The 27,873-nt window shown below is 37.9% G+C and overlaps 1 protein-coding gene across 1 annotated transcript in view; it reads right to left on the bottom strand.

Annotated features, from left to right (window-relative positions):
- The window catches only part of SIDT1 (SID1 transmembrane family member 1), an 853,551-nt gene that overhangs the window by 435,003 nt on the left and 390,675 nt on the right, over positions 1–27,873 (bottom strand). The window lies entirely within an intron of this gene.

The following is a 27,873-nucleotide window of genomic DNA, read 5'->3' as shown; positions in this document are numbered from 1 at the left end:
TCTATCTACATTCCTCCAGGTGACAAAATCTCCATTCTGGAACAAATGCTGTCCTGGTTCACATACAATATACACAATGAAACTACTTTACTAGGTGATATTAATATTGATTGGCAAACCCTTACTTCCAGCTCCCCAGCTGTAGTATTAATCTGTATGGTTTCACCTAATGCATCTCTACCCCACTCATTTCAGCAAGCCTACCAATTCTAGCTCTTTCATTGGCTGAATCTTTGTACCAAATCATGACCTTTACCATCACTCAAAATCTTTACCTAATTCCATAAGTGATCACTCCTCAATATGTATTCAAAGGTACGCCCTACAACAAACTAGGCCTCACAAATATAAACTCTGTTGTAACCTCTCTTATTTCAACCATGATTTATTTAGTAACACTCTCTTCCATTTACTGGTCTTTCCTAACATACTTACCCCTAGATAATGCTGTACACAAATTTAACCATATTTTCTTGATATATTTAACTATCTAGCTCCCATTAAGAAAATCACAGTAAAATCTATCTTTGCACCCTGGCTGTCTAAATCCACTTGTTCACTTATGCTCAAGAAAAGCAGTGCTTGGAAACTCTGGCTTAAAACAAAATCCCCTATTTATCACCAAACCTATAAAGAACTTTGAAACCTAACTAAAAATATGTCAATAATGATAAGAACAATTTCTACTTAAAACCCCAGACTAGTTTTCAAAGCAACCCTAAAAAAAGTTTTGGAACACAATAAACAATATCCTTTATTCTGGCAAACTCTCTACATCTAACCCTTGTCCTGATAACTGTCCCTTTGAAACTGCCACCTTGTTTAACTCCTACTTCACTGACTCTATTAGTAAACTAACTCAGACTGCTAACTCCTCTAACCTCACCAGTCCCTTGTCTAGTCAGAAAATCTCCTTCTTACTTAAATTGGTTCCCACTATCTACATAAAAACACTGCTTAGCAAACTAAAGCCTTGCTCTCCCTCTGTGGATATTCTACCTCTCCTCTTCTTAAAGATTGCTGCTAACTCTATAGCCTATCCCATCTTCATCATTACTAACCATTCAATTCATGAATTCACTGTTCCCACAATCTGGAAACAGTTTTTTATCATACCAATTCACAAAGGAGGTCACTCTCCTGAACTACCAATCCTTCGGCCTATAGCTATCTTGTTACCCCCTTTCTAAGTTATTATAAAAATGTGTTCACAAGCAACTCTTGGACTATCTACTTCAAGAAAATCTTCTCACTTCCGCCCAACATGGCTTCTGTCTTAACCACAGTACTTCCACTGCCCTTACTTCTTTTATACAAATGATCACTCAAGGCAGGGACAATAACAGACTTGTTTCCTGTCTCTTTCTTGATCAGTCTGAAGCATTTGATACTGTCTTTCATCCTAAGCTTCTTTATAAACTCACAGACCTTAACCTCTCTAGTTCATTTATCTCATGGTTCTCTAGCTACCTCTCCAACAGACATCAATCTGTAAGATAGCTCTTTTTCCACTTCTCCCTTTCTCCACATCAAGATTGGTACTCCTCAAGGCTCTATTTTAAACCCTTTATTATTTAACATTTTTATAAACTTCCTCCACACCACTTGTTTTTACTCTTCTCTCTTACAATACACTGATGACTCTACCATCATATTCACCTCTCTGTCTTAACTAAACAGTATAACCCAAAATTCTTTCAGTTCTGTGAAAAACTGGCTTGCTGATAACCATCTCATTCTCAATCCTAAAAAAATCAAATTTCTCCTATTTCTCTCAAAATCTGTCTCCCATCTTAAACTTACCTTTTTTCCATTACATCTCTTAACAATACTGTCATCAATGTGGAAATGCACCCTAAACCCTTAGGTGTTATCATGGTTGATCATCTTAAATTTGACCTTACATCCATCATTGTATAAAGAAGACACATCACAATTTGGCTTACTATACAGAAATAAGAAATTCCTCACCAAAGACTCTAGAGTCTCCCTATCCTATGCCTACCTTCTTCCCACTCTTTTTTATGGCTCACAAATCTTAACTAATCTGCAATCCTCTCTAAAATCTAAACTCAAAATCATTTACAATAAAGTAGGTAGGTTTGCTGCAAACCAGTACTTTAACTCCCACCACTGCCTCTCTCTCAAATATCTTAACTGGTTAGGGTTCCCCATCATCTCCTACTTCCTAAACTGCTTATCATTCACTCCATCCTCAACAAACCTACTCCTGCCCTGGCATTACTTCCCTCATCTCTTTCTATACCCCTACTCTGACCCTTCAGAGCTCTTATCAATTATCCTTGGAAATCTATAAGCCCAAAAGATGAATTGGTGAACATCTGTATAGCCAATCTACCACCCAGTCTTGGAATAAACTACCCTTTTCCATCAGAATGATATCAAATGCTCATGAATTCAAAAAAGCTCTAAAAGATTACTGTCTGAACTCCTGGACATATCCCTGTAAATGCCCTACATAACTTAACATTCTCATTTCTTCTCCTACCTTATTCTCATGTGTCTCTTTAACTACTTCTCCAAACTACTTTACTAGCTTTTATCCCTTCTGTTATTTGTACATCACATAGCTTGTATCCCTTCTCTTATTTCTATATCCCTTAGTTTTTTACCTTTTCTTAGCTCTACTTCATTTAAAATTCTTTCTGTTCCCTTTGTACTTATGTTCTTCTCTGCTTTCCTACTAAACCTAAATGTACAGTTTTATTGAACGGGACTGTTACTTTGCATATTATATTTTTCTATGTTATATAGATTATTCATTGTTTTCAATGCTTGTTTAGCCTAAATTAGTATAATTATTTGTATCTTTTAATGTGTTCTGTATTGGAGCTTTTCTCCCAGGGCCTCCACTGAAAAAGGGCTTATGCTCAGTCAGACATTCCCGGTGAACAAATGTCAAATAAAGAAAGAAAGAAATACCCATTGTATATTTAAAATGGAAAGAACAGATATATAGATTTATAACATTATACACTTATACTGATTGTAAAGAAAGTGAAAGCTTATTTCATCAGATCTGAGACTATGTAGTGATAAATATGACTATTATAATACCAGGAGATTTTTATTATGATGTAAGAGACAAGCATACAAAAAAAAAGAAATGATATCAGAAAAATGGTAGAAGTTATAAGAGGTGGTAAGTTAAAACTTTGGGACAAAAATTCATGGACTTACAAAAGGGGTATGTATAGAACTGAAACAGATTATTTTATAGTATCAGAAGGTTTAGTTATAGAAGGGGAGGTAGTTGAAACAGGATTTTCTGATCATTTTGCAATATAGCTACAGATAAAGGAAAACAAGGAATGTATAAAAGTATGCAAAAGAATAAGAAGGATAAATGAGAAAGCATGGATTGAAGATGGAAAGAGATTAGTAATACAGTTATGGAAAGATCATATTCTGAAATACAAGCAAAAGTTGTAAGAACTTTACTCAAACTAAATTTCAGAATGAACTTAACACGTGACTGGTCCAGCCTATGACTACTTCCACTAGATGAAGTGGTCTCATACTTTAACTCTACATTTCTTACTATCCTGGATAACCATGTGCCCTCACGCATGTATCAGAACCAATAACAAAGTAGCACCATGGCTGTCCAATGATACAAGACAAAAAAACAGAAACAAAGCGTGGACCTCCTGGAGAACCACTAAGTCCCCAAAAGACCACCTTATATTTAAACAGCTGAGAAATGATGCAACGAAGTCTATTATGCTAGACAAAAAGAATTACTACTGTAATCTGCAACAAAAGCACCAAAATCAACCACAAAAATTCTGGTCAGGCATAAACAAACTTTTTCACCCAGGCCAATCAACTACCCCTTCCCCCTTAACTACCCTCCAACAACCTCATAAAATTGTTGCTAACACCTTTAACACTTTCTTTACAGAAACTGTGCAATCCCTAGCTAGTAAGCTATCTCCCTATACCCAAGGCACCACCAACCCCACACCTGATAATAAAATCCCCTTTAAGCTTGATCCAGTACCAACATCTTTTAAGTCCCTATTTAAAAAACTGAAACCCACCACCCTTTCAGAAGACCTACTACTTGCAGAATATCTCCAAAAAGGCGCTAATGAAATAGCATACCACATATCAATTTTACTCAATAGAACTATCCACGAAGCCTATATCCCCCACATCTGGAAAATCTCCCACATTGTTCCTCTTCATAAAGGGGGAGATTCCACTGAACTTTCAAATTATAGGCCTATAGCCATTATGTCTCCCTTGGCTAAAATAATGGAAAAATGTATCCACATGCAATTTCTTGCCTGTCTGAATCAAAACACTCTCCTAGTACCCTCCCAGCATGGATTTAGATCTTGTCATAGTACAACCTCAGCCCTTCTCTCCTTCTCCCATACAATAAATCAAAACCGTAATGACAACAAGCTCTCCTCAGCCCTCTTCCTTGACCTATCCAAGGCATTTGATATGGTAAATCACCAGCTACACTTAAACACATTAAAATCACTCTCCATAGATAACCTAGCAATTACCTGGTTTCATTCTTACCTAAGTGACAGGCAACAAGCTGTACTATGGAAGAATAACCTATCATCCCTTTTACCAGTCACCCTTGGAGTCCCACAGGGATCTATATTAGGTCCCCTCCTATTCTCCATATTCATTAATGACCTGTGCAAAGTCATCCCTGATGCAACTTGTATTCAGTATGCAGATGACTCAACCCTAATCTGCTCTGCCACCTCCCCCATAGATTTACAATCCTTGTCCCAAATCACTTTCAGCAAAGTAGAGAACTGGCTCACTGGTCACCAACTACTATTAAACCCAAATAAAACCAAACTTTTACTCTTCCACCCCACTTGCAAGGTCTCCTCACCACCTCTCACCATAATATCTAACAATGGTACCATAATTTCCCCAGAACCTACTACTAAACTACTGGGAGTGATCATCGACAACAACCCCAAGTTTGATGCTCACATAGACAAAACTATTAAAACAGTTAATAAAAAATTAGGCTCTTTATACAGGATTAAATCATTCCTAACCCATTCTGCTAGAACTGTTATTGCCCGTACACATCTGCTATTGACCCTTCTTTATGCCTCACCCATCTTCATAAACCTAAGTAAATCAAACCTCAATAAATTAACTAGGTGCTACAATAACATTGCCAGATTTGCCACAGGATCAGCTTATAGAACCCATCACTGCCTTAACCTTCAGTCGTTAGACTGGCTTGAACTACCCTATCAGCTGCAATATAACCAACTAATAGTTGTTCACAAAATCCTCTACCAATCAGACAGTACACCCATACTGAAAAATATTATTACCCCCTACAGTAACCTAAAATCCCTTCGCTCTTCCAAAAAACTGCTAGTGCAAACTGTTAAAACCAACAATTCAGCTGGTGAATCACTATTCTCCAACTCTGCTGGTAAAAACTGGAACCTAATTCTTGCTGAACTCATCACTGACCCTTCCTTATCCCAATTCAAAAAAATCCCTTAGGAAATAAATAAAAAATGCAGTGGCTTTGTCCCTGTACAAACCCTGACTAACCCCCACTCAAACATAATTCATAAATGAGAACCTCATTACAGGAATAAAACTCTGACTCTCTAACTGTTTAAAATTCTGTGCATCACCCACCTACTGGAAAGATTTAAAGTTAACACTTCACCATGTATGATAACCACCTTTAATATATGTGTTTTCCTTTTTCAGATGAAATCTTAACTATTTCTTTCTCAACTACTTGCTTCCAACCTTTGCTCTGTGTATGTGAGAAAAACACGCACCTATGTGTACATATCGTTAGACAAATCTCAGTTTTGTGATAACTCACTGTAATAATTTAACTGTATTTACATTTGTTTTTGTACATTTGGATGTTTTCTCCCCTGGCCTCCGCTGAAAATTAACCTGTATCCAGTCGGACTTTCCCGGTTAACAAATGTAAAATAAATAAATAAAATAAAATATTACTATGAGAACATTTTATAAAAACTGGTCCGAATGGTGGATGATATTTAAGGAAAAATATAAAAATGTTTTTTACAGTGGCAATATGATGTGCGAGAAGTAGAGAAAGAAAATATAAAAGAACATATATTGATGCATTTGAAGAACTGGAACATAATGATTGAAAGTACTTTGACAAAGAAAAAACGTAAAATGAAATAAATCAAGAAATGTTACACAAGCAAGAATACTTTACAAGAAAAAAGAAGTATCGAGTTAGTTAAGCAGAGTAGCAAAAGAAGATGGTAGTGTAATGACAGAAAAAATATAAAAGGAGAAATAGAAAGAACTCAAGAAAATGTGAACAGTGTAATATAATATGTACAAGAAATGTTTAAAGAAGAAAAAGAAAGTAGTGAAAAAGGTGGAGAGCAAAAATATTAACAGAAAAAGAAAATAAGGAACTGGAAAGGGAGAATGGTGCATGCAGCATAGACTCCTATTATACTAACTGTTTCTGTCTGTGCATCTGTCTCTCTAAGCTAAGCTAAACTAAATGAACTGCAAGCGTCTGTAATACCTCCAAGTCTGCAAACACAGCACTATAGAAGCTAGTGACAAGAATTGCTAGAAAAAAAGATTAAAGCGATTAAAGAGATGGATGAAGTTTTTATTGTGCATTGTCATAAGTATGTTTTCTCAATACAAAAAAGGAAAATCTAGACCTGAGAGTTCCATTCAAAAGAAAACTTGAAAGCTAGGTAGCTTTTTACAAAAAATGTTAAAATGACTCCCACTGAGAGGGGCTTATAAGATAAACATCATATAAAATAGAAAAAAGAAAAGTTTATAGTTTAAGAAAAAGATAATGATAAAGATATTTGCAGAAGTTACTAGAAAGTCAGTATTTGATTGAGACTATATTATGGTAAGCAGCATATTATCTCAAAAAGAATTAGGTAGACATATTTAAGAAACATGCATTTAAAATAACAAGGCATGACAGATTAATTACTTTATTTTACACATTGCAGAAAAGCAGGCATGTGGCATATATGAACTCCTAGCACTGCCAGATGACATAGTCCAACGTGTGTTAGGCAAGTTAACTAACCCAACAAAAATACATAATATGGTCTGAAGTGCAAGCTAGAAAAAGATAAGTCCACACACGTTCATGATATGCTGCTTGCTAGCTAGAAACTGTGAATTCATTAATTTTAATAGAGCAAAACACAAATAGCGCAGTAATAAGAAGAGATGAGATAATAAGGAATGCACTGTCTGAACAAGAATTTATCCTAAGCAATCTATTCATGTGACATCCATTGATAAGTCTGAAACACAAGTAAACTGAAGAATATAACAATAAAGGAATTGATAAAGCAAAAGCAGATACAGACAGAGAGCTATCAAAGAAAACACAATGAACTGAAAGAAACAGACAAAAAAGGTACATGTAAGTGTAAATTCCACCGTAAAAGAGACTAAGCCAAGAAAGAGTGCAACAGTGCAGATAACAATGGTGCTGATTGTCAACAGAAAGAATGCTGCTTAACTTTGGAAACAGTGAGTGCAAAATGCAAGAAACAACATCATGGCAGAGTAGAAGAAAATGCATCAAAATATTACATGAAACAAAACGAAGGAAGAAATGAAGAAATATATCTAAATATAAAATTACATACACACACATGTATATGTCTGAATATATATCTATATACGTGTATATGTGGAAAGGCAATGTACTATGTACTAATTCATTCTCTCCATTTAATAACATATACAGCACTCCTTAACATCTTTTTAAACTTCTCTTGTTTAGAACATAATTTCATGATCTTACAAACTTTGCATGTGTCAAAGAATTCAGAAGACATTTAGGGTGTGCACTTGAGAATGTTTTTATCTTTATGTGTTTCTTTTGTTGAAAAGGATGTTGACTGGTTGAAAGCTTGATCCTTTACAGAATATGCACGGTAAAAGTAATAAGAGTAGAACAGTTACATTAGTAACATGAAAAGCACACTGGTATTTATCAAAGCATGAAAGAAACCAGAAGTGTTCACATGGTTAAATTAAAACAGTAAATAAATCAACAGCAAGGCTGCAAAATAACAGCAACATATGAAAGTGCAAATATTTCTGGATACTATTCTTAGTGTCCCACAGTCATGTATAATAGGGCTTGGCATCAAGTATTTACTTTTTTGTGAAAGTAAGTACTTGTAGGGGCATGAAACTGGAGTCTGTTAGGGACACTATCCTAGCCTTCAAGCCTACAGATGGAGATACAGAGCTGTGAAGAAGGTGAGCAATGGAGTGCACTGGGGTTCTGAAAATTAAGTAAGCACGCCAAGGTAGGGTGGTGACCCATGTCTGGCTGTTTAAAACAAGAGAGCCATCTGACCGTACCAAAGGAGGTAAGGAGTTGGTAGCTGAAGGATAAACATGCTAACTTTATTCAGAAGGGTTTACAGGCGATAAGCATTGGCGATAGAGAAACTGGTCAAGATGGGAAAGCCATACAAATCGAGAGGTATTTCTATATATTACACATTTTAGCATAGCATTCAAAACTACAACACTGAAGCCAAAGGAATGAATGTGGCATTTACCCAAAACCTAAACCCAAATAAATATATATTCTTGCTTTGACATTATAAAACCTCATAGGAGAACAATACTTATTTTTGAATAAGCACTACCAGTATTTTCTTTTTTCTTATTTGTGTGATCTCAGACTTGTAATAACACCGCTTTCAAATTCATCAAGCTTTCCATCATGATGATTGTGTTTTGGCATCACTGACAGCAGCATAATCCTCAGCAGTGAAACCCCGCAGTACCTTCTCCCAGGCATATCCACGTCACTGGACTAAATCTGAAAAACACTCATGAAAATGTAGAACACTAATGACAGTTTATACTGACATTTTTTAAACTGGAAAGGAGGGGACAAAAGCCATCACTTGGTATCGCTTCACATTAAGGCCTGCTCACAGCAACATGATAATATCAGCAACAGTCCACACTATTGGATGGGGCTGCCAAGGTTACCAGCATTACAAGAAGTGAAAAAGTAAATAGCCTATCACTAGGCCTCAGAGTACCTATGGAGAGAGAGAATGGATGGGCCTCATAAGTTATATTTCATAACGACTCTGAAAAATCTACCAGTGGAGGCAGTTATTCAGCAAGTTGATAGACTGTAGGATTAATCCATATATCGTACGTTTTGTCAAGAGGGCTGGAAGTGACAGAGAATTAAAGAGTTTTACAAAGTCCTCAGACACTACTCCTTTGAATCCCTTACAATCTATGCCAAAATAATTGTCAATATGGGAAATGAGTCAAATGGTACAAATAGTTTCACGAGATTAAGATTAAGAAGTAGAGGGAGAAGTGAATATGGCAGAAGTTGTCAACGTTTGTAAAGGAGAAAGATTTATGTAAAGAAACTATAATGGTCGATTCCACACACTATAACAGGTTTGACATCAGATGAAGAAAGAAGTTACATGTGGGTGCTGGTCTCCAATCCATTGAAGTTAAAGTGAAGAGTGGTAGTGATGCAGAACATGAATGGCCTGCCAAGCAAAGTGCAGGTTATGTCAAAAGACTCAGTCAGGAAGTCTGATGGAGCACAGGCATTTATTGTCTTCAAGAGTAATATACTAAAACTGCTTTCTTATCCCAGTCAGGAAGTTCAGATCATTCTGAAGACTCTCAGATTATCATGCTCCAGATGTCTACCCGAATCTGAAGAAAAACAAAAAAAAATGAGATGTATTATCTGGCTTTAGTAGGCTGTTCATGATTGAACTCTAGCTGTCAAGAATTGTTGGAACCTAACCAATTGCAAATATTAATGCCAGCCAAACTAGTGAGTTGACAGGTTCACTGGTAAATGCTAGCTACCCTTTGAGACTACTTTAAGCCCGGTTTCCTTTTTGGTGCTATTGCTGCCTTATTTATCTTATGGTTGATAATTATATATTACCCCCAGTAAGAATAATTAGATAATGTGAGGGGACCCATGTATGGGATAAAGCATTTAGGGCATATTCTTGTCCATTAGTAGTACAGGAGGCAGTCTTGAGGCATGTCTTCTATTACCCATCCATAAATCCAAGTTGCACTTAGATTGGACAGGGATGAGCATTGCTGGGGAGTCTGTCCCAGAGTCCTTAGGCTGGACAGGGATGAGCATTGCTGGGGAGTCTGTCCCAGAGTACTTAGGCTGGACAGGGATGAGCATTGCTGGGGAGTCTGTCCCAGAGTACTTAGGCTGGACAGGGATGAGCATTGCTGGGGAGTTTGTCCCAGAGTACTTAGGCTGGACAGGGATGAGCATTGCTGGGGAGTCTGTCCCAGAGTACTTAGGCTGGACAGGGATGAGCATTGCTGGGGAGTCTGCCCCAGAGTACTTCGATTAGAAAGGGATGAGCATTGCTGGGGAGTCTGTCCCAGAGTACTTAGGCTGGACAGGGATGAGCATTGCTGGGGAGTCTGTCCCAGAGTACTTAGGCTGGACAGGGATGAGCATTGCTGGGGAGTCTGTCCCAGAGTACTTAGGCTGGACAGGGATGAGCATTGCTGGGGAGTCTGTCCCAGAGTACTTAGATTAGAAAGGGATGAGCATTGCTGGGGAGTCTGTCCCAGAGTACTTAGGCTGGACAGGGATGAGCATTGCTGGGGAGTCTGTCCTAGAGTACTTAGGCTGGACAGGGATGAGCATTGCTGGGGAGTCTGTCCCAGAGTACTTAGGCTGGACAGGGATGAGCATTGCTGGGGAGTCTGCCCCAGAGTACTTAGATTAGAAAGGGATGAGCATTTCTGGGGAGTCTGTCCCAGAGTAGTTAGGCTGGACAGGGATGAGCATTGCTGGGGAGTCTGTCCCAGAGTACTTAGGCTGGACAGGGATGAGCGTTGCTGGGGAGTCTGTCCCAGAGTATTGGTATTCTCTACGAGATACTCCTGTCCCTCCAAAGCATTGTGCTGCTTTTGCAGAAGAGACTTAGATCCCTGGACTGAGTATTTCTAATGCTGTTGGACTTATTGATGTGCAGTAGGTCCATCAGTATTGGGTCAGAGGATGTCTTGCATGCCAGACATAAGTCATCTCTTAGCAATCAGTAGGATCACAAGTATACTGACAGGGCTTTGAGACAGTCTATGCAGGACATGTTATTTAGGCCTTGTATCTTTTTAGTAATTATCTCTGTGGGTATTCTAGTTGTTGCATGTATCTGGATAGATACATACCAAAGGGGAATTATATTCGATGGCTGGCCTAATGAGGGTTAAATAAAGGAGGCAAATGACATTTCTAGAGCTATTTTCAATCCCTTTGTTTATAAGCTGCACAACACTGAAGGACTGAAGGACTTTATAACAACAGTGGACTTATGTTGGTCAATATTAGGTCATTATCCACATAACTTCCAAAATCCTGAACAACTGGATCAAATCTCAGGGCATATTGCCAATGTGGTAGTTCCCAGAGTAGACTATCTCCAAAAGGATACAATAATGCATTTTTAGGCATTTAGTTTCAGTCCATGGTTCTGGTACCAGTTATTTGCTTGGGACAAACTTACCTGCAAGATAACTAAGTCATTTGGGGATTCAATAACTGCTCCTAGCTTGCAGTCATCTGCAAACTTAGACAGCCAGATCTCTTTGTTATTGTTTTGTACATCAGAGAATTAGATGCCAGACTGGAGAGGTTCCAGTTCAAAACCTGAGGGACTTCACTGGTAACAGGTTTCTTTGTGGAGGTAGCTTCCCCCTATTTTGATCTCCTGTGTTCTATCTGTGAGCTAGTTTGCAATGGAGCAGGTAATGTTGGGGGTTTATTCCCATTTTATTTAGCTGTTCTACTATGCTTGAGTAGGAAATTGTGTCAAAAGCCTTGACCAGTTTGAGGCACATGGTGTGCACAGTTTTACTTCCATTCATTGCTTTGGTGACCATTTCAGAGAAGTCCATCAGGTTGAGTAAACATGACTTGCCCGTGACAAATCAAAACTGAGATGTGTCCTGTGTTTGGAGGTTCACTATGTTCTTGCTGATTAGTTCTATGATAAATCTTTCTATGGCTTTGAATATGAGGCTGGCCAGACTTATGGGACTGTAATTGCTTGGGTCTGGGGAAAGTTCTCCCTTAAGCAGGGGAATGTCAGTAGCTTTTCTTTATTCACTTGGTACAAAACCTGTATGGAGGCTGAGGTTAAACAGTGTTGTTAGAGAGGGGGGTTAATCTTGCTTCATGCTGTTTAAGATGTATCCTGAGATATTGTCAGGACCATCAATGCAGCATTCTTAGCTTTGATAGCACATTCAGGACTTGGTCTTGTGTGGTAGCTAGAGAGGAGTCAGTTTCAGGTATATCTTTTGAGACAGAAGAAGGGAAGATAAGGGTGAAGCCTGAGCAGAACTAATCGGCCAGTAGGCGAGCTATAGCTTCAGCTTCAGTGTAAGTAACATCATTCACAATCAGCTCAGCACATTGCTACATTGTGCTTCTGATATTGTGGACATAGCTAAAAAAGGCCTTGTGATTGTCCTTGGCTTGGATGGCTATTTAGCCTTAACTTTGGCTTTGGTGGAATTTATTATGCTCCAGAGTTGTTTATTTTCTATGATGAGGGCTCCATCCTTCTTGGAATTACTGTTCTTACTTTTGGTCATAATTCTCTTCCCTTTAATGTGAAGCTTGTTGCTATTATGGTTCCACCAAGGGAGGTTGTTTCTGAAGTTTGTTATGCATGTATTTACTCTTACAGGGTACAGATGCATCCATGCAATTTTTTACATACTGGCATGGTGTGGTGGTATACACTTCAGTCTATTCATGAAGACAACTGGATTTGGTGGACATATGAAATTAGGGTTACCACCTGTCCCACTTTGTGAGGGACAGTCCCTCTTTGGGCAGTTGTGTCCTGACAAAAAATTGTAAAATGGCAAATGTCCTGAGATTTTAGGACAAAATTATTTCCTATATTTTATGTAATAGTTGCATAAAACAATTATTCTGTATCTAAAATACCTAAATGCTATAAGAAACAGAATAAGCAACTAAAATGCTACAAGAATAAGCTTTTATTTAGACAAAATATTTAAGTTCTAACTTTTGTACTGACCGTGGGTATGTCTCGGCCTGTAAAATCTGATGTTTGTACCAAAAATGTTCCACTTTGGCCATTTGAAAAGGTGGCAACCCTATATGAAATTTGTCAACGAATCACTTAGAAGTAGGTAGTTTATCTTGCAATTTTATTTTGAAGTAGATGGCTTTATGGTCAGATACACAAGGGATGGTGCAAGATGCCCCCATATTAGTAAAGAGTAGAATATGTTTTATAGCACTAACAACATGGTGAGTGATTGTTGCAGGATAATAGTGGTATCTGCCTGACCTAATGAAGGTCTGTAATCCCAAATATGAATCTCCAAAGAACAGTACAGTTAGTAGGGAACAAAGGCTCTGAGTTTTACCACAGAGACTACTGGGCTTTGTTTCTTAGTTAAATGCAAGGTTTTTAAGTATTTGATATTTTATGCTGGAGCAAATATGGAAATTGGAGCCAGTTTATTTAGTCTGTTTAATTATTTTTCATTTGTTAAGCAAGCAAGTGAACTCACCTGAGGATCTGTTTTTAGCCATTACCTTGGCCAAAGGCTAATTCATCCCAGTAATGTATATAATTTTATCAGGAAAGGTTCAGCTTAGTTAGAAAAAAGACCAGTGGGTGACAGTGAAACTGGCAATGACATTACTGAGTATGCACTACAAACTAGGAATCCAGCACAAAGTGAAGATGCACACAATTATTGCATTTTCCTTTTTTGTTAGCAGGGATAGAAGATCTACCTCCAGAGACAAAGCAGCTGGCAAACTATAAGTAGGTACTACAGAACATCTAATTTCAGTTTAAGGTCATTACCAATAAGGCATTCTATGATATGCCAGTTAGGGATACCTAGTATGGAATCTACAGACACTGTGATAGCTGAGCACCCGACATAACAATTTTCCAGTAATAATATTCTTCACCTTGAAAGAAAGTGGGATCCTGAAGTAAAGCTTCAGCCATAGCTCATTTACCCTTATGACAACTTACTGGAAGGCTGCCAAATCAACAAAACAGATTTATTTTGGATATTCCAGGACGTGAGAAGGCCAAGATTAATTCCATAGAGTGGTTGCCAGACATTTTCTACAGTGATTGAGACATCAATATTAGGACCAACATCTCCAGGCATGAACAGCATAAGGTGCATTAGTAGAAGTGCATATAGAACCCACCCGTGAGTATCTTGGACTGACATATTTTGAGATGTTTGAGAAGAGATGGAGAAAGGAAGGAGAACAGTTTCACCAGATGAGTGAGAAGATGTGAAGTGCAGAACTGAGATGGGGTGGGACAATAGGAAAAAGGTAACGGGTGCTAAAGATGTGCGACTTGTGGTTGAGGTACAGAGGCTGTGAGTACCGGGAAGTGAACAGCGAATAAGACAGGTGATCACCGAGCTATACAGAAGACGGATTGAAGTGCATTCAAGTAAGTCTTCTAAGAGAGATTTTGCAAGCTGCAACTGAAGGTAAATTGAAAAAACAAACTATGGTAATTGATGGATGGGCTAGGAAAAGCAGGTGAGGCCAGCTCAGAAGATATTAAAGTATGTCTGACCCTGGGGATGGGCAGACCACATGTCCTTGCTGAAGACAGTCATCCAGCCAGTTCTGAATAGTAAGAGTAAGAAAGCCAAGTGTAAGCCCTGCTTCAAGTGTTGTGGAATGTGTGATTGCCTTGAGAATGAAGAAAACAGACACTTATGGGGGAAAGGAAGAGGGTGATACAAAAGGTTAAAACACGTAGAGGAAAAGGAACAAGGGCTAGAGAAGCGAAAGTCTAAGAAGTTGAGGGAAGTTAAGAGCAGGGGGTGGAGCTGCAAGCAGAGTCTAACAATAGCAGTTACTCTAGCATGTCATTTACAAATACTGATGTGTAAGGGCAGCAGGCACGGAAGGAATACGCTGCTAAAGTGATTATAGGGTGTAGCAACTGCAGAAGGAGTGCGTCCGGTACTGCATAAAGAAATTCTATACAGCTGGTTGGCCCCATGCCATAGATGGATAAAGCCCTTACTATGACCCAGATGATACAGTTTTAGTTATTTCATCTGAAGCTGGAGAGTCAACTGGGGTAAAGGAGGACTGAAGAGAAACCTATGCACACTGCCTGTTTAGAAGTGGAAATGCATGTCTGAGGATTACATCATTTGCATGACAGAGTGACTGTCCTATGCTATGCCTATTGTACATCCACTTGAGGAATGCTAACAGGACATGATCAGGGAGTTAGGGTTTACTGAAAAATACTAAATAAAACAAAAACCTGAGCGATGTAATGGCAATACTGATTAAGCGTTTATTCAGCACATCATATCACATCTGGTACCTCTGCATTTTGCCTTCAAGAATAAAATCCGTGTGCCCCCTGCTGACTTAATTAAATAGACTTGTAACCATTTAAATATTTAGCATGAAACATACTTTAAATGCGTTGCATTCTCACCAAAAATACTATTTTAATAGATTTTGATAAATTAGCAAAATACATTACTAAAAATACATAAATTAATACATTCCGTTTGTGATTATGTTGAATGCCAAGTACCTTATACTCAAACTAATTTTGAGATTTAAACCTTTTGGACATCATGTCCTAAAGTTCAGGATCTGCTGACTTGCAACACATTTAAAGTATGTTGTATGCTGAATATTTAAATGGTATTGCTACTATATCAATTGGGATTTTGTTTTATTTAATATCTGTCGTTGTTTGTTGGTAATAATTTACTGAAAAATACCCCAGTCTCTACAAATGATGGTATCACTCCCAGTCGTTGATTTTTGTCCTGAAGGGAATGAACGGGCCAAAATGTTCTTGCTTAGACAGGAACAAATGAGGAAGAAGGGTAACCAGGGGAGAGTTGAAATAGTCAAGCATGGGATGGAGCCATAAAAGTAAATACAACCATCGAGGCTTACTAATGAAATCGCAAGTATTTTGAAACTGACCCCCTTAGCTGTCACAAATCATTGTAAGCACCGAACAGCAAATATCAGTCATGGTAAAAAAAAAATGTGACAAAAAAAGAATTTTTGGAGGGGTGCAAAAATCATGCACACCCATACTCTTGCATCTTATTCATACTGATTTCAAGAGCAATGTACACACAGAATAGACAAATTCCTGGGATACCACAATCTCAGTCATAAAGTAAAACTCCCAGCATTTGAGCATTGGTGATTCCATGTAAGAGTTTCGATCAGTAGTATGGCAAACACAAGGCTGGCATCCAGTCATCCTCTCAGAAATAAGGTATGGAATCTAGCATGGGTCTGGCAGACAAGGGAATGTGAGAAGGGACAAAAGTTTGTGACTACCAAGACAGTCTAAAACCAAACGATAAACATGTTTAGGTGGAATTTCTTGTTGTCATGTGAAAGCTTATATCTTGTTAAAAACGATATATGTCTAGGTAGTACAGTTTCCAAGACATGACAATTTGTTTGTGAAAGTTTAACAGCACTATAATAATGGGATTGTGTGCATTATATTATAGTATTTGTAGAAAAACTATATCTGCACTAACTTACTGATCATATTGCTATTTGTACAATTTTAATATTGTTATTGTTTACAAAATATTTACATTTGTTTATCTTATGCTTCTTAAGTTTATTCTTCAGAAAATGCTGGGAATGCAAGATATGTGCTGGCTCCTAAAGGTTTGACATAGGTGTTAAGGAGTTAAATAACTGCAGACTATCAACACTTTTGATTCTTAGTGGAAGAGCATTCCACAATAACCTGCTTCTCATATGGAACTTAATTTTTTAATTCCCCAAATCACCTTAGGCACTTCAACAAATTCACCATTATTTGTTGTAATCTGTATATGATTGTCAAAGTCAACTTCTATAGTTTATGCTATTGCAGTGCTGTCCTTAGATTTAAACATCAAGACAAGGGCATCTCGTGTAACTTATAATAACCAAGCTTAACTTCTGAAGTCTATTTTGTTGACTCAGGTGCCTTATCTTTATGATCTGTTTGGTGAAGAACGTTTGAATTCTCTCCAACCTACAGATCTGGACAATATTATAGCAACATACTGCCACAGAGTGGTCAATACTGGGTCATATAACTGCCTTATACAATGGCAGTAATACTTCAGCATCAACACTTGAAATGCTAGTATTTCCTTGATAAGTGAATAACTTTCTCTTATTAATAGCAGTAAATTCACATCAAACACAAGTACCTACAATAATAAGTCCAAGATCTCTGTTTCATCTGTAGGAATCAGGGTGCTCCTTACTGCAAAAGGGCAAGTACAGTTATTACCACCAAAGTAGAAAGTTTTAGATTTCTTAATAATAAAAGCCAAGCCTTGACCATGCATCCATTTTATCCAGAAATCCATGCAGTCTTGCTTGATCACTCAGGTTGGTGACAGCATCCCCAGCTTGGTGTCATCTGCAAACTTACTAACCTATATGCCTTGCTGAAATGGAAAGTCAGAAAAAAAAATCGCAAAAAATGTTGGCTCAAACACTGACCCCTGGGGTACTCCAATATTTATAGGCTTAATATTTGATATACAGTTTGGACCTCTAATTCCACAGCTTCTCCCTTTCAACCAGTTACTTATCCATCTGCTAATAAATCCATTAATACTAAACTTTGCCATTGCACTCAAAATCTGTTTACGTGGTACTGAGTCAAATGCTTTAGCCAAGTAGCTGGTAAGCACTGATCTATTGCTTCCCATAATAACAGATAGAAATTAACCACATTTGTTAAGCAAGAATGTCCTAGTTAAACCATTTAATTTCAGCTACTCAGTCATCAAATCATACAAAACATGTTCAAAACATTTTCATATAATACACATAAGACTGACAGGTTAATAATTCTCCATTGATGATAATTTCAACCCTTCCCTTGATATAGGTACAGTTACAACTTCCTTCCAGATTGTTGGAACAAATCCAATAATTAATTTTTAGACATGAGACTATATAGTCTTTTATTTTTCATAGGAATAATCCTGACCCTGATGCAGTATGGGGCTTGATGGCATTTAATGCTTTTATCTACTCCTTATAATTTTTATTATTGGACAAAAATCTATTTCCCTTAATTTATGTTGCATAGATACCTCTGTAAACATTTCAACACATTGATAACTGTTTAGGGATAGAAACCAGGGCTTCATTTGATTTAATACTAATATTTCACCCTTATACCCCCACAACTGCTTACATAGATCTTTTTTATTATTTGGTATATGACTACCTAACTTCAATTACTATTTTATTTTAATGGCTTCTATTACTTTTTCAAACTTCACTATATTCTGAAACCTTAATTTATTTTTCAGGTTAGGGGCCCTCTTATTAACTTGACAAATGTAATTTTCCTCTTTTATCTTATCCAGTTTTTTTACTCTACTAGAAACAATTGCTCTAACCCTTTCAAAACTGTCACTTGTAGTTGGAACATATTTATTTATTAGACAGGATATGAATGAATAAAAGATGTTCCAATAGACTGCAATACTTTCCCTTGTCATTAACTTTTCCTACTTGAATTTCTGTAGCTCTTTCTTGATTGATGTAAAATCCATTCAATAAGTAGCCTTCCTTGTTTCACATTCTTCAAAATAACCTATAATTTTAATGTTGCATATCTACCAGGAGATGCAAAGATGATCTGAGCCACAGAGTTTGGATTGTATTGTCTGATTCATAACAGTTTTATCCTCATTAACCCATATATGTTGTTATTTCTAGTAAGTTCACTAAAAATTCTGAGTATACCCTTGTTGCATACTTGTCAATTGTAAGATTTTAAATGCACTATTATTCAATATGTAATCACCCCAATCCATATTAGAAAATGTCAAATTACCTGCAATGTCATAGTAACCATCAGAAAAATGTTTCAGCAAGTCTTAATTAAATGTTCCTGCCAAAGCCTTTGATTGATTTGGTGTCCAATAAAAACAAGGCAACGTTTTATTCTGATTTTGCATCGATACTCTTATCACTATAATTTCATCATTGACACTAGAAAATACAAGGATATTGCTGGTGAGTTTTTCTGACATATAATGACATACCATTTCCTTTGTTCTATATTTATGATACCCATTGTATTCTGGGAGTTGTCATTAAACAATGTTTCTGTCACCATAACGGTACCATAGCCTTCACCTGCTTTCCTTACTCCCAAGTCTTTATTCCTGCTATTTAAGGTCTTTACATTACTTAAGAACAATCTTAAAGTAGTTCTTTTTTTCTATTTTCATTTTACCATCACGTGTCTTTTATAGCAAAAGAAAGCTGGATAGTTCTTGTAATCTGACTCATTGGGTACCGATTCCCCTGGCAACTAAAATGAATCTTGCTAAAGCCAAAGAAGGTTTGTTTCACATCTATGTCCATCCAAGTTAAAATTGCTGCTAGTGCTTTCTTCAGACATTTCCTTCGTATGTTTGTAAATTGTCTTGCCACTTCAACAGCATCATGTTATAATGGAGAGCTGCAGCAACATCACAAACCCCATTTTTTATGAAGCATTAAAATGCTTTTAACCTCAAACTTAAAGCTATTGCATTAATATTGCCAGCATCATAGCACCTTATGATATTATCACCACATACTTCTTTTTTGCAAAGAATACCTTCTGTATGGCAGTCTTAATCTCTCTCATTGTGCATTTCCTGAACTTGATGCAGTAATATTTCCTGTGCTACTTCTAGGTAACAAAGTTTTCACCCCACCCCCACACGCAAACACACAGAATCCTTAAAATTAAAACATGGAAATCTTGCAGTTCAAGATGGTTTTCCATAACTTGATTAACCTCAATGGCATTGCTGTCATCAGGAACACGCACACACACACACACACACACACACACACACACACACACACACACACACACACACACACACTACTCTCTTTTTTTCTTGATTACCTCTTGAATTTCTAACTCAAGTTCTACCATATCATCTTTACAATGTTATCTTCTAAGACACGATGTTAATTGCGGCTCCAAATTATTAACTGCTCTTTTACGCCTAACCTTATAATCATCTGCACTTTCTATATGTGGCAGCTCATCATCATGTTTCTCGTCAGTCATTACTGCTGGTGCCTGGATAATTTATCCACCCATTATTATAATCATCATTTATCCTAAATGGTTTTGCAGTTTGAACTTCCTTGGCCTTTAAAATGCAAACTGTCAGAAAAGAGTTTCATCTAAAGGTTTTGAGCCACTGTTATTATAACCCACTAGTCTATCTATACCAATATTTTTCCATTTCACACACAACCCTTTTTCCAATCCTGGAACTTTGTGCTGTCATCATATATCTGACATATAGTTAAATATCAGGCTTGCTAGGCAGTATTTATCCATTTATCCATACTTAGTCACTTGCATGAACTACATTATATAGAATAAATATTATTCCCTTACCTAACATAGATTAATTGGGAAATCCAGCAAATACTGAACAATGTATCACCTCCTATGGTGAACCTACAAAGATTTATCTTCTTGACACGACTAGCTCCAATGGCAGCTTGCTAAACATGCAGCAGCTCACTAGAGCATTTCCTTTTAAAATACACTCTAAAAGTGTACGTATGAAAGATAGGCAGGAATTGTCAGGGTCTGAAAGTTGACAAATAAAAATAAAGAACTGTCTGCACTAAATGGCAGAATATATTTATCCTTTGTTTACCAGGTTAGTCCCACTATGCTAGTAGCCTTTTTCAGAGAAATTTCAAGGTGGTATGTATATTACTAGAGAAAACTTGGTCAGAGCTTTGGAGACCTTCCACTATTCTTTCTGACAGTTGCTATGGGATCTTTTACATCCGCCTGTGCTATCACCAACTCAAGCAGATGGGGCCTCACCTTTTCTCTTTTCTTTTGTCTTAAGACAACACATTAACACATGATGCTGTTTCTGTGACTATAAGTAATTTATATAAGTAGTTTTTGATTACTGATCTTGTCACAACTCTATGCAAAAATTAAAAAGAAGCTACTAAGTTAAGGTCTAATAATTATACTTCAAATTTTTAGATGTTGGACAAATTGATAATCTTTATTAGAAAAAAATTGATAGAATTGAATGTTAAAGTCAGTTTTTTGATATCTGTACTCTAACATGTTTAATTTTATTTGTGGTTTAACGTTTCTCTCTGTCTTTGAATATAGTTGCATTAAGTTTTGAAAATCAATAATTTTGGGGGAAAAATAAATCATCAGACATATAAAATCATTCATTTATGTGTAATTTCACCTGAACTTGTTACTCTAAAAGACAACTGAACAAAGACTTTCTTGTAATTTCATTAACATTTTCTCTTTTATAGGTTCATAGGTAGGTACTAGGCTATTGGCCTTAGGGCCTATATAATCCTAGCCAAAAAGGTACCCTGGCTTTCGCCACCCAAGATAATTACTTTCCTGTGCCCCTGTTGAGTAGAGCCACAGAGGTGATCCCCGGGGTAAATTTCCTATTTCCCATCCAATCATCGAGATTTTTCTTGAAGAGTGCTAATGAGGAGCTTTGCTTGATATAGATAAGTAGTTTGTTCCAGAGTATGAGAAGTCTCTGGGACAGGAATATATTCCTCCAGCATGTTCTGTTTATTGTAGTGACAAGGTTTATGTCCCTAGAGCATGTAGCTCAGAGGGATTGGGATTTCTTTAAGAGAGGCACATCCAACAGCTTTGGGTTTGACATAGCTTTGTATGCTAGACAGAGATTGCCTCTGAGTAGGTGATAAGCGACGGAGTAAAGCTGGAGTTTTTTTAGATGGTCTGCATAGGGCATCTGTTTGAGGCTGGTAATCCTCTTTGTGAGGTATTTCTGTAGCCTTTCCATTTGTTGTAGATGTCTTGTGAGGTACATACCAAAAGGGGTGTTGTACTCTATAATGGGTCTAATAAGTGACGAGTAGAGGGGAACAATGATCTCTTTTTTTCCGTGATGAGAAACTTTTTGTGATGAGGTGTGCCACATAGAAGGATTTCCTGACTACTGTGGTGATGTGATTATCAAAGGAGAGACTACTGTCCACCTGTATCGTAGGTCTCTTATTACACATTTTGTGTTAATAAGTAGACTACCACCTATGTGGTAGCCCAAGGGTACAGAATTTTTACCAAAGGGGATGACAATGCACTTTTTGGCATTGAGCTTGAGGCCATGGCTTTGACACCAGGCATGTGTCTCCATGAGGCCCTTTTGTAAGATGTCCACATCATTAGGAGTTTTGATTATGGCTCCTACTTTGCAGTCATCTGCGAACTTCATTAGCCAAAAACCTTCTGTGTTAGCCTGTACTTCAGAAAAGTAGATACCAAATAGGAGATGACCCCGGACTGAACCCTGTGGTACTCCACTTGTCACTGGTCTGAAGTCGGATATGGAGTCTGCTACTTTCACAGTGTGGGTTCTGTCAGTGAGCCAGTTGGCAAGCCATCTTGTGACATAGGGATTTACACCTAGTTTAGTGAGTTTATCTATAATGCCAGAATGGGGGATGGTGTCAAAAGCCTTGGTGAGATCTAGATAGGCTGTGTGAACCACCTTACCCTCGTCTATGGCTTTGGTGATTGCTTCAAAGAAGTCGATCAGGTTTAGGAGACATGATCTGCTTTTTACAAACCCGAACTGGGTGGCGTCCAGAGTTTTGAGATTACCAATGTCTTTGTGTATAAGATCCATGGTGATACATTCCAAGGCCTTGCAGACCAGGCTTGTTAGGCTAATGGGGCAGTAGTTCCCAGGGTCCATGGTGGCTCCCCATTTGTGGAGTGGGATAACCATCGCTGTGCCTGAGGTGAGGCTATAATTGAACATGGTGCATAGGTGGGGTGCCAGTTCATTCTGCAGTTCGTGTAGAATGCAGCCTGGGATGTTGTCAGGTCCCATGGATGCTGTGTTCTTGGCTTTGAAGAGTGTAGTTTTTACCTGTGCAGCAGTGATTACAGGAACTTTGCATTCTTCCGGTATAGAGATGGGCCCTTTAGGGGATGAGAGGGGGGTAAAGTTAGCAATGAACCTATCTGCCAGGATGTTGGCAATATCAGTTGGTTCTGTATATTTAGTTCCATTGTGCTGTAACTCAGAGCAGATCTGAGTGTTGCCATAGAGATTCCTGACATAGCGATAAAATGCTTTGTGGTTGTCTTTAGAATCAGTGGTGATTTTGTTTTCATAACTAGCTTTGGAGGATTTTATGAGGGATCGCAGCTTCTTACTGAGGCTGACCAGGGAGTTCTTCCAATCATGGGATTTTACTCTTTTTTGCAACAGTTTCTTTCTTCTGTTGTAGAGTTTGTTTATGGCAGGGGACCACTAGATTGGCTTGCATTTTTGGAGGAGTGTTTTAGCAAGTTCTTTCATTTTATAATTATCAGGAGAAGCAAAAATTTTTCAATTATTTAAATGCTATTTATATCTTGGACCAATAACACTGTCAAAAAGTGCACTTTGATGTTGTCAAAGAACTTGTATTCCATTAGGATATGTCACAGAGTGCCTTATGTTTCCTGGCCAAATGAGCAACATACATTAATGCCTTATTATTTTCACATTTAGAAATAACATTTTTGATTTGAATCTGAAACATATATTTCAAAATGATTGATCTTAAACATTTATTGGCAGAACCAACACATATTCCATATTGTTAACAATCAACATTTAACAAAAAAGGGAATATTCACTCATTTTATTTGCTCTCTATCTAAACCCTTCCATATTTTTAAGTACCTACAGCAGATATGGTACCTAGAAATTGCTCAAATTAATTTTATGTGCATATCTTTGTAAAATAGAATCCCTAACAATTGAGTATTATATTAATCATTTTCTGAGTAGCATCATTTTTTTTTCAGAAGATTGTGTCATCTAGTTAATAACAAGTTATTACAACCCCATATTTCTGCCCCAAATCTAATCAGATTGTTTATTTTTGCTTTGATGTCAATACATATGAATTTTTCTTGATAACCACCAGATTCCTTATGGAACAATGTTAAATCTAAGTTGCCTTCATCAATTTTCTTATGTAATTATTTTGAATTTGTGTTGTTTTCAGAGAATAGTAGCCCCACATAGCTGAAATACGTTACTGTGGCTAACAGTTATTTTTAAGATAAATTTTGTTGAATTTCTTTTTGGAGTTGAAAACCATCAATTAACTTTCTACAGAAATAATAAGTAATCCATAGTTATGGATTCTCTCTTCCAACTAATGTAGCTGTGTTGCTATTGCTGTACTGCTTAGTGCTGACATAGCAAGATTGCATAAGTATGCAATCACTGGACACTCAGATTTTCCCACATAAGATATATCTTTAATCATCAAAGCTTTCTATATTGCTTCAGTTACATTTATTTATTTACTGGCATTTGATTACCGGGAAAGTCCACTGCTCCAGGTTTAAAATGACAGAGAAAAACATTTTACAAATAATAAAAAACATGAGAGTTATACAGAGAAGATACCACAGAATAAAATATAAATTGCATGCAAATTACACATTGTAGATAAAGGTAACATTATATTATCAACAGTGTTAATCAAAGTCAAAGTACAGGCCATCAGATCATTTAACAAATGCCAGCCAGGTCTCATGGTTAAGTATTTTACAGATTGTGAACTCCAGGGTAAGCATAAGTTCAGGAGATACTTATAGTAAGGAAGTTATAATGTACTGTATACATAAATGTATAGGTAGAATGCAATCTGGATAGCGGGGGAAGAGAGGGAGAAAGTGATTACTAGATTATGATGAGATAAGAAGAGAATTTAAGTAGTTAATGTTTAATAGGTCTATGTATTTACAACATGGTACCATTATATAGATTTGCCACACACCATTTTCTGTTTAAGCATTTTTTTATATAAATTCCACTTCTTGAAATTTTAACTATAACTGTTACCACACTTTCAATAAAAGCAAGAATGACATTCACTAAAATCAGCTTGGTATCCATTTTTTTTTCACAAAACAGACTATACAATATTGCCTGTCTGGGTTATCAAATGCAGATTCCAAATCTATGACCACTGCATATAATTTTTTTTTTGTAAATTTACATATGTTTTATCAAGACGTGCAAGGGGAATCACACCTCTTGTGTACATCTCTTATTTGCATAAGCAATCTGTAACCTAAACAGAGCTATCCGATTTAACTATTCATCAAAATCACTCAGATCACCATGCCCCAAGATTCTCACTACACCTTTATAAACATACTGGAAAATATTAAGATACAACCAAACACCCTTATACTGGGTGATTTCAACTAGTCTGCCATTAATTGGGAAAACTACTCATGCACCAACACCTTTGCCCAACGGTTCTTGGAATTCATAAATTCCAATGCCCTGGATCAACTAATCCATAGTCCCACCAGGGGCTCCAATATCCTAGACCTGGTCATTACCAACATGGGAAATCGATGCTCCACACCTATCGTCACCCCCTCATTGGTCAGGTCTGACCATAAGCTAATCACCCTTGACATCCACATCCCTCCCTCACCCCCCAGTAAGGAAACCACTGTAAAAAACTTCTCCAAAGCCAACTTCATGCTACTCAAGTTAGAAGTGACAAACTTCATGACACCCATGCAGATGGGAACTGAAAGTTTGACTGCTGAATCCTACACTAAGGCACTGTATGAGCACATCCACTCATGCATGAATCATGCCATCCCAAATCAAACCAAGATGCTCGCCTCCAAAAAAAGGAAGCCAATCTGGTTGTCCCCTCCCACAAACAAACTTTACAACATCAGGAAGAAACTGTTGCAGAAAAGAGGAAAATCCCAGGATGCAAAAGCTCCCTTACCAGCCTCAGTAAGAAGCTGACATCCTTCATAAAATCCTCCAAAGCTAGTTATGAAAATAAAATTGCCAAAGATTCCAAAGACAACCATAAGGCATTCTATAGCTATGAATCTAAATGGTAATGCTCAGATCTGCTCTGAGCTACAACAAAATGGCATTAAATATACTGATCCCAAGGATATTGCCAATACCCTGGCAGATCGATTCAGTTCCAACTTGACCCCCCCCATTCCCCCTAAAGGGCCCATCTCAATACCAAAAGATTGCCAGATTCTGTTAATAATGGCCACACAGGTAAAAACCGCACTCTCCAAAGCTAAGAATACAGCATCCATGGGACCAGACAACATCCCTGGCTGTGTACTACATGAACTACAAAATGAACTGGCACCTCACCTAAGTGTCATGATTAATCATAGCCTCACATCAGGCTTTGTGCCCACTGAGTGGCGCACAGCTACAGTTATCCCACTCCACAAGGGAGGATCCACCTTGGATCCTGGGAACTACCACCCCATCAGTCTGACGAGCCTGATCTGCAAGGCCATGGAAAGTATTCTCATGGAACTTATAAACAAAGACATTGGCAACCTTCAAACACTGGACCCCACCCAGTTTGGGTTCGTGAAGGGCTGATCTTGTCTCCTGAACCTGATTGACTTCTTCAAATCAGTCTCCAGAGCTGTGGATAAAGGTAAGGCAGTCCACACAGCCTATCTGGACCTCGCCAAGGCCTTTGACACCATCCTCCACTCTGAAATCATAGATAAACTTACTAAGCTGGGCATTAATCCCTACATCACTCAATGGGTTGCCAATTAGCTTACTGACAGAACCCACACTGTAAAAGTAGCCGACTCCAAATCCAGCTCCAGACAAATGACAAGTGCAGTACCTCAGGGTTCAGTCCTGGGACCTCTCTTGTTTGGCATCTACTTGTCTGAAGTACAGGCCAACACTAAGGGACACTGGCTAACAAAGTTTGCAGATGACTGCAAACTGGGAGCCATTATTAAATCCCCAAATGATGTGGATATTCTACAAAAGGGCCTTACAGAAACAGATGCTTGGTGCCAGAGCCATGGGCTCAAGCTCAATGCCAAGAAATGTATAGTTATCCCCTTTGGGAAAAAACATGTACCCATGAATTACCACATAGGTGGCAGTACACTAAACACCGAAAGTGTGATAAGAGACTTGGGGACACAGGTGGACAGTGGTCTCACCTTCGATAACCACATAGCCACAACAGTCAGGAAAACCTATGTGGCACACCTCATCACTAAGGGCTGGGGGCTTTTCATCCAGAAAAAAGGAGGTTATTGTCCCACTGTACTCATCCCTCATTAGACCCATTATAGAATACAATGCCTCATTTGGTATGTACCTCTCAAGACATCTGCAACAACTGGATAGGCCGCAAAAATACCTCACTAAAAGAATCACAGGCCTAAAGCAGATGCCCTATACTGATCTTCTAAAAAAACTCCAGCTATACTCTGTTGCATATCGTCTACTCAGAGGCGATCTCTGCTTAATACACAAGGCCATGTCAAATCCAGAGCTGTTGGACATGCTACATTTAAAGAAATCCCAATCCCTTAGAGCCACACTCTCCAGGGATCTAAACCTTGTCATCACAATGAACAAACATGCTGGAGGGATAGGTTCCTGACCCAGAGACTCCCCAGACTCTGGAAGAGACTGCCCATACATGTCAAGCAGAGTGCCTCTTTGGCCCTCTTCAAAAGGAACCTTGACAATTAGATGGGAGATAGGAAAATCACCCTGGGGATCACGTCAGTCACCCTGCTAGACAGGGGTCCAGGGATGTAAATATTGTGGGAAGAAATAGCCAGGGAACTGTTATGGCTAGGCTTGTATAAGCCCTAGGGCCGATAGCCTAGT

This window comes from Protopterus annectens, chromosome 5.part1 (assembly GCF_019279795.1).
Source record: "Protopterus annectens isolate FY-2018-M chromosome 5.part1, PAN1.0, whole genome shotgun sequence".
Lineage (NCBI taxonomy): Eukaryota > Metazoa > Chordata > Ceratodontiformes > Protopteridae > Protopterus > Protopterus annectens.
This window is presented reverse-complemented; position numbering and strand designations above follow the sequence as displayed.